Source organism: Lissotriton vulgaris, chromosome 4_1, assembly GCF_964263255.1.
Source record: "Lissotriton vulgaris chromosome 4_1, aLisVul1.2, whole genome shotgun sequence".
Taxonomy (NCBI): Eukaryota; Metazoa; Chordata; class Amphibia; order Caudata; family Salamandridae; genus Lissotriton; species Lissotriton vulgaris.
This window is the reverse complement of record NC_141691.1, coordinates 24,871,231-24,885,468: the sequence shown is the minus strand read 5'-3', so window position 1 is coordinate 24,885,468 and position 14,238 is coordinate 24,871,231. Positions and strand designations below refer to the sequence as shown.

Below are 14,238 nucleotides of genomic sequence, written 5' to 3'. Positions count from 1 at the left end.
ATAATGACAATTAATACCTTTTTATACATATTTTATTAGGAAGCCAGCTTTTAGATGCCTTTAAAGAGTAGTTTTTGTATGTGTTTAAAATTGTCTGCCTGCTTTATAGACAGCTTTTAAGATATTGACCCTTAGAATGAGGAGTCGGTGTTATATTCCCGAGTTAGGCCCACGTAGCAAAGCAGCTCATTTCTTACATTGTCCTCATATATAACATTTCGAGCTGTGATCTTTGGTACACATTTACACACACAACAATGTTGGATTAGTTTCTCTGAAACGAAACTTTTTTTACATCTAGCTTTGCACAACATTAGAACAATGCCCTGAGCATAATGTACAAGGTCTTGTTTAACACTACGTACACATGTCATCCCTATCTTCATCCACATGGTGACTGGGCTATCAATCTATGGGCTAACATCACTAATATGTGTGTACATTGCAAGGCTGCTTCGTATTATAAAAATTTGCATCCTGATAGATTAGTAGAGGAGGTACTTCCACTGATCTTGAGGCTCCTTGCATGCTGAGTAATCACCACGCATCGGTCTGATCCAATGAGGCTGTGTGAATCCCACTCCAGGTTTTAGTAAACACCAGCAATGCATTATGGGAGATGTAGTGTAACATGAATGATGACAGTCTTCACACTGAACACCAAGGCATGTGACACACATCAGTGATAAGAAAGCAGAGGACATTAAGATAGTGTGCCAGAAATAAAAAATGTATTACTGCTATGCAGTGCTGCCGGACTACTAAGGTAATGTACAATTTGTGTCCACAGGCGAGACATCACGTAGGTCTAGACAAGACAAGGCAGGAAGGGCACCCCAGAAGGAAAGATCAGAGAAGGTCAGTGCAAGTGGTGGAGGCAAATATGGTCAAGGTGCAGCGCCTGCAAGAGAAGGCAATACAGTCCGTACAGCGCCAAATAAAAACACCTGAACAACAACATGGTGAACATTGGGAAGGGCATCAGCACTATGACCTCCATGCTGGCTGAGGGCATGAAGGAGATGGCTGAGGGCATGAGGGACATGTCCCAGTCAGTGATGCTGCTCTGCAGCAAACTTGATGAGGACAGGATGGCACGGCGCAGGGAGAGGCAGAAGATGGAAAACCATACAAAGGCAGTGAACCGCCTCTCAACTGCCACTTCTCTGCTCTGCAGGCACTCCGTGGCCATGCAGGAAAAGATGGCACACTGCAGCTGTGATGCCTCTAGGGGGCTGTCAAGATAACAACTGCACTCGAAGTGCTGCTAAGAACTCAGGCTGCCAATACTGGTGCTGTGGATGTGGGGGACAGTGAGTAGATGACCAGTCGCAGCAGCATAACACCCCCTGCAACTGAGACCCGGAGGAGCAGCAGACGGCATGGGGCTGGCAGCAGTGAAAACAGTCTGCTGATGGCATCCAGCAGTGTTGTGCATGGCCGCAGATGCTAATGCAGCCCACACTTTGTGTACTTAATTGGGTGAAGTAACCCATGACAGCCTCTTAGGCTTGTCACAAATTGGACTGGTAAGTTGAGGCCTTTTTGAAGTGGCGTAGTGGCCAAATATTAAAACTATGTCATTTACATACAACTGGCTGTGACTACTTACATATTCAAAAATAGTTGCGTGTGATCTCTGTCTGTCCTATTCTCCCATCTGTGCTGGCGCCACTCCTGCTACGTTGGTCTCTGGCTGTGCAAGTTCATCATCATCATCCTCAGAGTCTGTTAATTCAACTTCTGTACCTTTCTTAGTGGAAAGGTTGTACAGCATAGCACAAGTTGCAATGATTTTGCAGTAGATGATGGGTGTGTACTGCCGTGTGCCTCTGATTTTGTGGAGGCAGCGGAACGTGCTTTTCAATAGTCTAAACGTGCGCTCCACAACGTTGTGTGTTGATTTGTGTGTCACATTGTATCGTCTCTCACTCTGGGTTGATGGGTTTTGGTAGGGAGTGAGGATGAATGACCACACAGCATAGGCACTCAATCAATCAATCAATACATTTGAATAGCGCGCTACTTATCCGTAGGGGTCTCAAGGTGCTGAGGGAGGGTGGGGAGTGCTGTTACTTCTCGAAGAGCCAGGTCTTGAGGTGTTTCCTGAACGTGAGGTGGTCCTGGAGCAGTCGTAGGTGGGTGGAGAGGGAGTTCCAGGTGGGCAGGGAGGGAGTTCCACGTCTTGGCCACCAGGTAGGTGAATGATCTTCCTCCGGCGGTGGTTCTGCGGATCTGTGGGATGGTGGGGAGGGCGAGGCTGGCGGAGCAGAGTTTGCGTGTTGGAGTTTAGAGCATGAGGCGGTTGTGGAGGTATTCTGGCCTATGTCTTGGGGCGCTTTGTGTGCATGGGTGAGGAGTCTGAACGTTATCCTTTTTTTGATGGGGAGCCAGTGCAGGTCTCTCAGGTGGGCTTATATGTAGCTGTGGCAAGGGATGTGGAGAATGAGTCATGCGGATGCGTTCTGTATGCGTTGGAGTCGTTTCTGGAGTTTGGCTGTGGCTCCTGCTTATAGGGCGTTTCCATTGTCTAGTTGGCTGGTGATGAGGGCCTGGGTGACCATCATTCTAGTTCCGGTAGGGATTCACCGGAAGATCTTGCGGAGCATGCGCAGGGTGTTGAAGCATTAGGATGAGATGGTGTTGACTGGCTTGGTCATCATGAGAGAGGAGTCCTGGGTGAATCCCAGGTTGTCAGTGTGGTCAGTGGGTATCAGTGCGGTGCCCAGTGCTGTAGGTCACCAGGAATCATCCCAGGTGGACGGGGATGATCCGAGGATGATGATCTCCGTCTTGTCTAAGTCCATGTTTCAGACGGCTGAGTTTCATCTATTCAGAGACGTTTTTCATTCCTTCCTGGAGGTTGAGTTTGGCGGTGGCTGGGTCTTTGGTGAGGGAGAGTATCAGATGGGTGTCGTCGGCGTATGAGATGATGTTGAGGTTTTGTTTGCGTGCGACGGTGGCGAAGGGGCTCATATAGATATTGAAGAGGGTTGGGCTGAGCGATGAGCCTTGGGCTACGCCACAGATGATCTCAGTGGCCATGGAGTGGAAGGGATGGAGGCGGACTCTCTAAGTTCTGTCGGAGAGTAACAAGGTGATCCAGTCCAGAGCTTTGCTTTGAATCCCGACGATGAGGAGGCGGGATATTAGGGTACAATGGCAGACTGTATCAAAGGCAGCTGAGAGGTCTAGGAGGATGAGGGCGGTTGTTTCCCCGTTGTCAAGTATGGTCCCGATGTCATCGGTGGCTGCAATGAGGGCGGTCTCAGTGCTGTGGTTGGCTCAAAATCTGGACTGGGATGGGTCGAGGGATCTATTGGCCTCAAGGAATGCGGTCAGCTGTTTATTGACGATCGTCTCAATGACTTTTGCAGGGAAGGGAAGAAGAGAGATGGGGCGGAAGTTTTTGACCTAGGTGAAGTTTTCTCACCTAGGTGAGAAAGAGAGTGCCATTAATTACATACACCAACACATTCATTTGCAGTATCCATCAGGGTAGATGTATGAGTCATGAGTGCCCCCTGGAAATTTGACCACGATGTCTGTGATTATGTTGGCAACATCGCAGATTACCTGCACATTCATGGAGTCGGTGGAATTTATGTGTATACTCAGTGGCTGCAGGTGGGCAGATTGGAATGTGTGTCCCATTAATGGACCCTATGACATGCAGGAACTGTGCCATTTGGTAAAAGTCTGTCTTGGTTTTCAGCAATTCCACCTGTATGTTTGGGAAGCTTATGTAGTGATGCATTCTCTGCATTATGGCATTCAGGAACTTCTTACAGAAATGAGACGGGCAACTCTGTGACACCCCAACTACCACAACTATCACCCCCTGGTAACTGCCAGATGCAAGCATGTATAGGCTACAGGGCACCTGCACATGTGGTGGTATGGCATGCGCCCTTGGTGTTGGATGCTCCAGGAGTGGATGCAGGTCCCTTATCAGGTCCAGGATGGTGTGGGGGTATAGCCTGTACTTTTCCTGGATCTCACCCTCAGTCAGTTGATAGAGTATGATGCACTGTCTGTAAATGCGCTCCTCCCGTCTCCAGATCCACACTCCTGCTGCCTGTAGCCGTAGCCGCCTTGCAATTACATAGAAGGCCACCATAGTGATCACACTGTTGCATTTTTGGACTGCTTATATACACTGCAGCTGATTAGCACCTGCTTTCAGCCACTGTTAATTACTGACTCCAAAACACCGAATTTTATGAAATTCGTTATTACCGAACTTTCCTACATCTCTGTTCTCGTTTTTACAGTTTCTTATTTACCAATTTGGTATTTGGGTGTTTGGTAATTCTGAATCGGTAAATTAGAAATCGGTAATAAGGAATTGGTATTTACCAATTCCTTATTACCGATTTCTTCCCTACATTGCGTATGCCTATATACCAGTCAGTAACAATGAGATTTACTGATTTTCACCATTACCAAACCTGTATTTGGGCCAACTACATATGGAACCTCCGGTGGAAAACTCCACTAGTATACCAAGCGCGCTCCCAAGTATTAAAAGTATGACAATTATCAACAATTTACGCCTGAGTATTACAATTAATCACACAACAAGAACGGTTTCTTCTTCAAAGATCAAGAATTTTTATGTAATCATTTACTTGTAAATCTCATTTTCCAACAAGTCAGTGATAGATTCAATTAATGCAAAGTTAATGAAAGAAATGACAAAAATAACTCAACAACACTAGAATGCTGTGTTTCTGCGGTTAACACTCTGCTGAAACAGAGACACCACCAAATTCTTGCAAACTATGGTTCCTAGTGGGCTTAATGACAGGATTGAATTGCAATGCTTTTTATAGTTGGATATTCATAACTACCTGCTTTGTTAATTGCACTGAGGAAATAATGCTACACATGTCAATTAGTCTTTCTGCTATGTAAATTGTTCTGAACAAATCAAATAATTCAAATGTCGTCATTATAATTGTTTAAGCAATTTTGCACTATTGTTAAGCAACATCCAACAACTCATATGTTTAAACGACATTTGGTTTCAAGCAATTAATAATTTACATGGTGACTCGTTTTGTTTTGTTTTCACTTCATGAACTCTTATCCAGGCTTAGCGCTACTGTAAGGAATCACACAGACTTGGCTGACTGGAGGTCACATTTATGATTCACGGTATCTCTCTTGTTTTGATAGCAGCTGGTTTATTTTTTATTCGAATAGCATCCCAATTCACTTCATTTTATTAACAATTTTGTTCAGGACAGAAATATATAGGAAAAACCAAGCGTTCTATGCACTCTCGGCACACTAATATTGAGTAGTCACACACAGTGGACCTATTGTGTTTAGTGTTGGTGATTTTCATTTAGTTTAGTTTTTGCATTACTCGCAGTAGCAGATGAGATAGACACTACATCTAGCTATATCTAAACATGGATGGAAATTTCAAGCTTTGCGATTGCACCACATGATATATCAGTGTGAGATATCATACAATCTCAGCGTTTCGGTCATTGTTGTTCACAGGGTCGCTACACAGTTGGGTGCTTCCTACTATTTATCTGTTTAGATGAATGATTAACTGTCCGTTTCTTCACTTTGTTTAGAGTGAGAACGAGGGTTCATATCAAAGCAACATATTAAGTGAAGGCAACAGTGTAGGACGCATTTCGTTTCTCTGCACCACTCTAAGATGGCCGAACATAACTGAGTCCTTTTGCTCTGTCGATGGTGGTCACATGGGCGCTTAGTAATGAATGCTACAATGTAGTCTCATTTCGGTTTCTAATTTTCTCGGGTATATAACAATGTAGCACACCATTAACAGGTTAATCCATGGTGGAGTGCGTTAGAGGACGACCGGGAACTGTCAGAAGTTAAGGTGAGTTGCAGTTGGCGGTGGTATTGTTAGTCTCGAGTTAGCAGATTTTAACCTGTTTAAAATAGACTCGCTTACTCTTTTCAGACTCAAAGAGAGAAGCTGATTGGTAATTTGGTGAGGAAGTGTACTACTGGGGTGAGTGTGAAACTATGAAAAGCAGAGCTTAATTGGTTAGCGAGCATGAACATGGTGTTTAGATGTGTACATTATAAAGCGCTGCATTTCGGAAACATGCCAATCACTATAACGTGAAGAGTAACAGTAAATCGGTTTCGCCGAGGGGTAACGATGTGCATTGGTTTGGCAGGCAAACGGTTATAAGTGCGCATTTGATGTTTAGAAATGCACGGTTTCATCTAGTGTTCTATTACGTAACTAGCCAAGCGTGATTTAACGTGAAGATTAACAGTTTACCAGTTTCGGTAAGGGGAAACGATGCGCGGCATTAGGCTGTTTAAATTAGCTTGCTCTCACATTAATGCCAAGAGCTTTGACATCTAGGGAAGATTTTAAATGATCGGCTCAGCTTGTCTTGTCATTTGGAAACTAAAAATGATGGTGTTAACATGCGTGTATTAGAACTTCACCGTGTAGATGTTTCAGAATGATTCTTAGTTTTTTACTTCAGGGTGTTTTCTGCAACTTTCAATAAATAAAGGAGAGTCTTATTTCTCTTTGCTTATTGCACCACAGAAAAAGAGAGTATCGAGAATTTTCTGCAATGGTTGAATGCCGCTTAGTGCAGACGGACTAGGTGCTCACATACTTTAGACTACATCCAGCATTGACTACCCTCGCGGAATCCAATCTACTTATCAGCTACAGTTTGCAAAGACATTGAGTAAGTTGTGATCTATATGAATAGCAAACCTGGTTGGTCAGTGGTCACTTAGATAACAAGTGGTTGATAAACATACATTTTGTTGTTTTCTGTCCTCAGTTTATAGGATCGTATTCGAAATTTCCACATGGTAGAAACATCCCTTAATCCATTATGTGACTCAGAATAGTTGAGATGTGAGTATATGAGTTACTTGATATTCACACTTATAATAACATGACGTTTTGTATTAGGAATGTTGCCACTTGTACAGAATAACCTTGTTCATTACAGTGTCTGTATCTAGTCACTGCAATACAGTCTTCGCACTTTTTCTTTAGTAATTGGGGTTCTCCGTTGACCTGGATAAGATGTTCATGGTGCATAATCTATACAACATGATGTAGTAATTTTCACGTTTATATCCATTCATGTATTATCAACTGTTTGCCATGAACTGCCTCCGCATCGTAAATAATTCACTGTTGTACCCTTAGGTTTACCAAAAAAAATGTAAATATGAATGACTTATACATTGTTTTATTTTTGCAGTGCCCCTGAAGAAGGGAATCCCCCCGAAATGCATTGGGCCTACTTCTCAACTATGTTCTCTAATGTATCAGTATATTTTTCAGCAGAGTGTTAACCGCAGAAACACAGCATTCTAGTGTTGTTGAGTTATTTTTGTCATTTCTTTCATTAACTTTGCATTAATTGAATCTATCACTGACTTGTTGGAAAATGAGATTTACAAGTAAATGATTACATAAAAATTCTTGATCTTTGAAGAAGAAACCGTTCTTGTTGTGTGATTAATTGTAATACTCAGGCGTAAATTGTTGATAATTGTCATACTTTTAATACTTGGGAGCGCGCTTGGTATACTAGTGGAGTTTTCCACCGGAGGTTCTTTTGTTACTTTGGGCTGGCTGCCCTATCACCAAGCAGCACACATATCTTTTGTAAATTGTACACAAAAAATTTTTTGAGCAATATTGATATCAAATCAGGGAGTGCGCAGATAAGAAAAATTTTTTCCCAACTACATATGGCCCTAAGTCACTGATACACTCACTCACTCACTCACTTACCCATGCAGTCATTCAAACACCCACTAACTCACCCATACAGATACACAAACACCCACTGACTCAGCCATACTCCTATTAATACAACCTCCCATTAACCATTTCCAACCACTCAAAAATCAGCTTACTCACCCTTAAAGCCATCGTCACACCCATTGATACACCCATACACCCACTCACACACACCCAGTTACTCATCCATAGAAGCTCCCCTGTACATACTCACTTACCCATGCAGAAGTAACACACTCACTCACTCAAACACCTGCACACCTACTTACTCACACATTCACTCACTCACTAACGAAGAAACTCATTTTCTTTGTTACTAATGTTCTTTCTTATTCTTTCTTATACATACACATCAATACAGTTTATCTTTTTTTTAAACTATGTAAGATGGTTCTAACGATACCCTTTGTTTTCTTGTGATTGTTCATTTAAAAAAATCAAAGCTGAGGATATAAGTGTTACTCAGCAAAAAAAAAATGAACACGTATGATATTGTTTTGCCTCTATAACTGCAGTAATCAATTGTTCCTCTACAGCGCAGACGTTTTTGCAGTCCAAAGAAAATGTCCTGATTCTTTGGAGCTCCTGGGACTTCTTAGGGGATGTTGCTAGACCTCACTAGTTCAGGGTCCCCTGGTGCAATGGGTGTTGTTAGAGTAGGTCCATTGCTGCACGTATGATGTCATGTATAAGTTAGCAGTCACTGTGCCATTTTCTTTTGGCTTCCATTTTGTGTGTTGATCAAAACTAATCCTTCTTATATTCCGAGAAATGCCCATTATTAAGTTTTGTTTCTTCAATAATGAACAGTTAGTACCAGCACATAGCTTTCTTGCAAGATAGAGGCCCTCTCCCACCTATCCAGTACTTTGATCATAGCTCAGGGGGAAACAGCCTTGGACTGGGCTGGGTTGTGCAAGATACAGGAGCAAAAACATTTCTTTATCTGTCTTTCACTGTTTAGCTGCACTAGCCTGGAACATTCCACTGTGGGCATGTCTTTGACTAACCATTTAATGTATAATGTATCCATGCTTGTGATTGTTAAGTTCCCTCTGTAGCACTCTTTCGAGACTGGACAGATGTGACCATGCTCTAAACGCACATGAATAAACAGTTATTGGTATGTATATTCTCCACTGTCTCTACGAGTCTACATTTGGTAAGAAAGAATGAGAGGTGGTCATGAGTAACCCGAGTGACCCTTTCTGGCCACTTCCTTCAGTGTCACACCTGACGTTGATGCATCTGCTACACTGCACTCCCTCTGGGCTTTTGCCAAGTGGTTGGAGGGGTACATCTTCAGGGGGATCCACATACTTGTTGGGCCTCATGAATATTTCATTGAAATACCCCTGGAGAGGGTCTTGTCACACAAAGAACAATTCACATCTCATTCTCCCAGAGGGGATGGCAAAATATTCCCACAAGATTGATTGGCACTTCAGCGGGTGTTTCTCCTCTAAAGAACTGTCTTCATCAGGGAGTGGCTGCTCATCTTCACCTGAAGGATAATGGACTTGGGTGGAGGGTGTGGCACCGTGCTAAGGATAAGAAAGGGATACACACATGGGTCTCAGTCAGAAGCCCAAGTGTGAGGTGGATGGTAAGCAGGCTATTACATGAATGCGCACAATGTAAGGATTCACATGTGTGGAAGATGGCACAATCAAAGCGCTATAAAGATGGGTCGAGTTCTGATTCTGAGCTGGGACCGATGTGAGTATCCCTGTTTTATCCTAAGCACTGTGCCACACCCTCCACAGGATCCGGTCCATTACCCTTCAGGCGTTCTTACGATGATAGGTCTTGAAGAGACCCTACATTGCACACAGGGTTGAAACGCTGTTGACAATCTTTCTTGCATATTATGCCACAACTTTTTGCTGAATGGCTGATGTACTTTTACTGAGTGTGCCCTGGGTTCCTGCCAACCAGGTACCCATGGCCTGTGTTCCTTCCCTAAAACTGTGTTGAAATCTAAACCCAATTGGCATCTCTGGCCACAGGTCAGTCCCTGGTAACAGGTACCCTAGGTGCCCAGGGCACTGTGACCAGAGAAGAACCCTAAGGGCTGCAGCACTTATTGTGCCACCTTTAGGGGACCTGTACCTTGAGACCCACACACTGCCTTGGCAGGCTGAGTGACTTAGTGCAGAACTAAACAGTGAGTCGACATGGCACACATTCCTGTGTGCCAGGGCCACAAATCCACTGCTCTGGCATGCCTCCGTCACCCCTCTCACTGGGTGCATTATGCCAGTGGTGTGGGCACAGGTGCATGGACCATGTGCCCCTACAATACTCATGGGCATTCCTGGACACTGTAAGTGTAGTGATGCCATTAAGAGTATATGGTGCTGGGAAGTTGTCATTACGAACTCCACAGCACCACAATGGCTACACAGAAGACTGACAAGTTTGATATCAAACTTCTCAGCACATTACACCCACACTGATGCCAGTGTTGGATTTAATGTAAAATGCACTACAGAGGGCATCTTAGAGATGCCCCTGAAACCTAACCTACAAACCACATCTGGGCTGAGAGGCTGCCTAGGCTGCCACACAGCAGACATGTTGCTGGACTCCTGGGTGGAGAGCCATTCGCTCTGCTGGGCCTGCAACAATGCCCATCCTGGGCAAGATGCTAGGTCTCCTCCCGCAGGATGGGCAAGGTAATCTTTAAAGGCATGCCAACTTTATGAGCTTCTCCAGGCCACTTGCTGGACTGGCCCCCACTGGTTCTGACCCCCACTCTGACGGGAAGATTGGTGGGAAACCCTACGTGAGGAAAGGGGGTGTGCCAGCCTGAGTCAAATCCACCCCTCAGGTGGGAGAGGCAAGTTGAAGCACAACTCTGGGCTCTGGCCATCTCGAGTATGGGGAGCCCTTCCCAATCATAGATAGACTCCTACCCAAATCAAACAGGATATGAGCAGGATAGGGGTGCACTCACCCCAGGACAGGGACCCATTGGTTCCCGCCCTTATCTTACCTGTAACGCCCTTAAATTTAGTATTTAGGGGCACTCTGAACCTTCCTTCCTCAGATCCCAATTTGAAAACAAGAAAGAATATCAAGAAGAAAAAGACCTGCTGTGCAGCTGCTAACAAAAGGCCCACACCAACTGACTTGTCCCCAGCCTTACAGGCTTGTTGATCCATGAACCTGCTCCTGCTAAATACCAGGTGCCTCCTGCATCCAGCAACCTTGAAAACTCCAGAGGACCTGTCTACCTTGAACCTCTTAAAGACTGGGACTCCCATGAGCAGTGGTTCTGCTCAAAGAGCAATACCCATTGTGCCAGAAAGGAAACGCAAATCCATCACACTCTGCACACGCCGAGCCCGGCCTGTGCCTGAGTGGACAAAGACCCTAAGGATGTCCCCTTTGTGATTCTTACCTGGAATCAAGTGCCCAAGTACCCTCCTCAATGACCCCGACTACATCTGCAGCCTCACAGCATGAGACCCCTCCAACTGTGATCAGCAGAGGGTAAGATTTCCCAACAATAAAACACACCCCTGCACCCAGCGCCCCACTGTGCCCAACTCCTGGGTGCCTACCTATCCTCCACGATTCCAACTTACCCCTCAAAATATGGGTTGCCCCTGAAGAGTCTCCGTCCCCGAGCCTGTACCCTTTGTTTACCTTCCAAGATCTCTATTGAATAACATTGAGATCCTGATGGCTCAAAAGCACCCTGCACCCAGCTGCCAGAGTGCCCCTGGCAGTGCAACCTTGGTCCTAACCTACTTTCCCATTTGCCCTGAGCAAGTGACCAGGAGCTCAGCTCCCACAGCCGGGTGGTCTGCTTGCTAGCAACCACCAATCAAAGGCCCCCTGCTTCTCATTGGATAACAATGGGGATAACTACTTCTGCACTCAGCTGCCCCTGTGCTGCTGAGGGTCTACCAACTGTACCTACCTGACTCTGGGACACCACTGAGTCTATGCCCAGAACCTTTACTCTGCCAGCCGAGTACTTATCCAAAAGCTGATAACTCACTTTTCTTCCACAGGGTAACATTGCCTGGTTTCTCTTGGAAATTCTTCTAAGTGTGGAGTTTTGGAACTTTAAAATAGTCACCTAAAATCAGCTGAACAACGAATTCCAAATCACTCACCTGTTATCAGGAGAGAAGCTAGTGCTGCACCTTTTAGTAGATTTTCACAAACTACAAATATTCCTTAAAAATCGCCTGTATGACTTAAACGCATTCTTTCAACTGTTTACAGGAGATGCACCAGTGCTGGATCCAGGATCCAAAACTGAGTAAGAAAAAGTAACAATAGCACTACTTACCTGCTAAGTGAAAAAGGTTTGAAGTGTAATTTTTTAAAATACAAAAATATTCCTTAAAAATCACTAATGTAACCAAAACGCTTTTACTTAACTGTTTGCAGGAAATGTCCCAAGACTGAATCTAGGATCCAGTCCTCTGGTTATAAAAGTAATCTACAAAATACCTAATTGCATTTAACTAGATATTCTCATTTAGCTCAATGTTGCATTGTGTTTGAAATGGTCTTGCCTTTTGCAACAACTGTAACTATTGTAATCAAAAAGTCTATTGCCTATTTGAAAAGTATTTAACTAAAGTAACTCATTCAGAAAATGTATATTTTGATACCTAGTTGGTTCTAAAAATAAAACAACTATATATTTTGATACAAAACAATTGGCCTACAGTTCAGTTCTTGAGTGTGTGAGACCATTTGCTGACTAAGTGTGTACAAGAAATGCTTTACACTTTCCTCTGATACTGGCTACTGCTCGACCAAGCCACCACTTAATAGAGCAAGGGTATTTCTAACTTTAGTCTCTGTAATTCCTCTGGGGACTGTGGACTATGTGCACACTGTACCTTACTTTGGTCCAGTATATACAGAGCCACTTTCTTACAGTCACTTACCCGTAGACCCATTCACACGAACACTCAGTCACCTTTACTGTCCCTCACACACAAACTTACCCAACCATATAGCTACTCACCCAGCTACTCAGTCACCAATATAGCAACTTACACACACACACTCGCCCATCCATAAAGCCACTCACAGCAAGAACCCTGTACCTCTCACCACCAAACAATATACCACCAAGGAACTCCTGGACCCCAGATGCCAAAAGAACAGCTGTGTCTCTTCTTCCTCAAGATCTACCAAAGGACCCCCCACCTGCTGACACTTCCTCTTCTCTTGCAACACAACCTACAAAAGACACTGCATCATCCCTGCCCACAAAGCCAAAGACACCACGCAACCATTCAGTTATATCCTGCCCAAGGCCAGCTCACTCTGCAAATGCACCATGGAAATCTGGGGCATCAGCTCCAACCTCTCCACCGATAATTCCTTCATCACCAAAATGTGTCTCAACCCCTCCTTGAACCACATCACCAACCGCCCATCCCGAAGGATACAAGCTGATACACCATGAAAGTGTCAACAAACAAGGTGGATTCATCACCATCACTTTCAAGAAAACCATCAGATTCACCATCACCAATGACCACACACCTCTCATGGAACACCTGAACTTCCTACTGCAAACCAATACAAATACCACAAATTAGAGGCACCAGCAACTACAGACCCCTGGTACCCCAAGCAACTGTCTGCGACATCATCCCTAACCTCATCGCACCCCTCACAATCAACTTTCACCACTGTGTCCTGCTTGGAGACCTCCACCTCAATGACACCAACTCCATTTCCTTCCTGGAGAACCCAAGCGACATCAGCCTCACCCAATTGGTCAAGAAACCCATGCACAAATACAGGCATACCCTTGACCCTATCTTCACCTCCAGTCACAGAATCAAATTCAGCCATACCATACAATTCTCCTGGATTAACCAGCTCCAAGAACTCTATCCCCAGATGCCATATCTCCTTCTACCACAGCTAGAGCACATCAATAAACTTAGTTGTCACAGGCCCTCCTCACCTTCAATCCTGAGGCCTCAACAGACCTCAATCAGGCTGTGTAAACGTCCATGCCTGGAACACCAACAGAGCCGACAGAGTTGCCCCACTGAAACCTACAAAATCCAACAAGATCCATAAACATGACAACTGGTATACACCAGAACTCAGGACCACCAAGGGCAACTGCCACAAACTGGAGAAATTATGTTGTGCCACCAAGGACCCTCCGCCAGACCAGTTCACAACACAGTCCTCAGGATCTATCACTGGAATATCAAAGAAGACAAAAAAGCAGCCACCACCACCCTCATCGACTCTGCAGCCAACCACACAATGTAACTCTTCAAAACTGTCAAAGAAATCTCCAACCTGACACCATTCACCTCTCCCACGATCTCTGCAACACCATTTCAGACTTCTTCCACAACAAAATCACCAACATCTACAACAGCTTCCACACCACCCTTGATTCCAGCAACCTTAGGTAGCCAGCAAACCCCAGCCAAACCATC

General features: G+C 44.6%; 1 protein-coding gene across 1 annotated transcript in view; it reads right to left on the bottom strand.

Annotated features, from left to right (window-relative positions):
* LOC147718257 (nicotinamide N-methyltransferase-like) overlaps positions 1 to 14,238 on the bottom strand; it is a 169,862-nt gene that overhangs the window by 34,394 nt on the left and 121,230 nt on the right. The window lies entirely within an intron of this gene.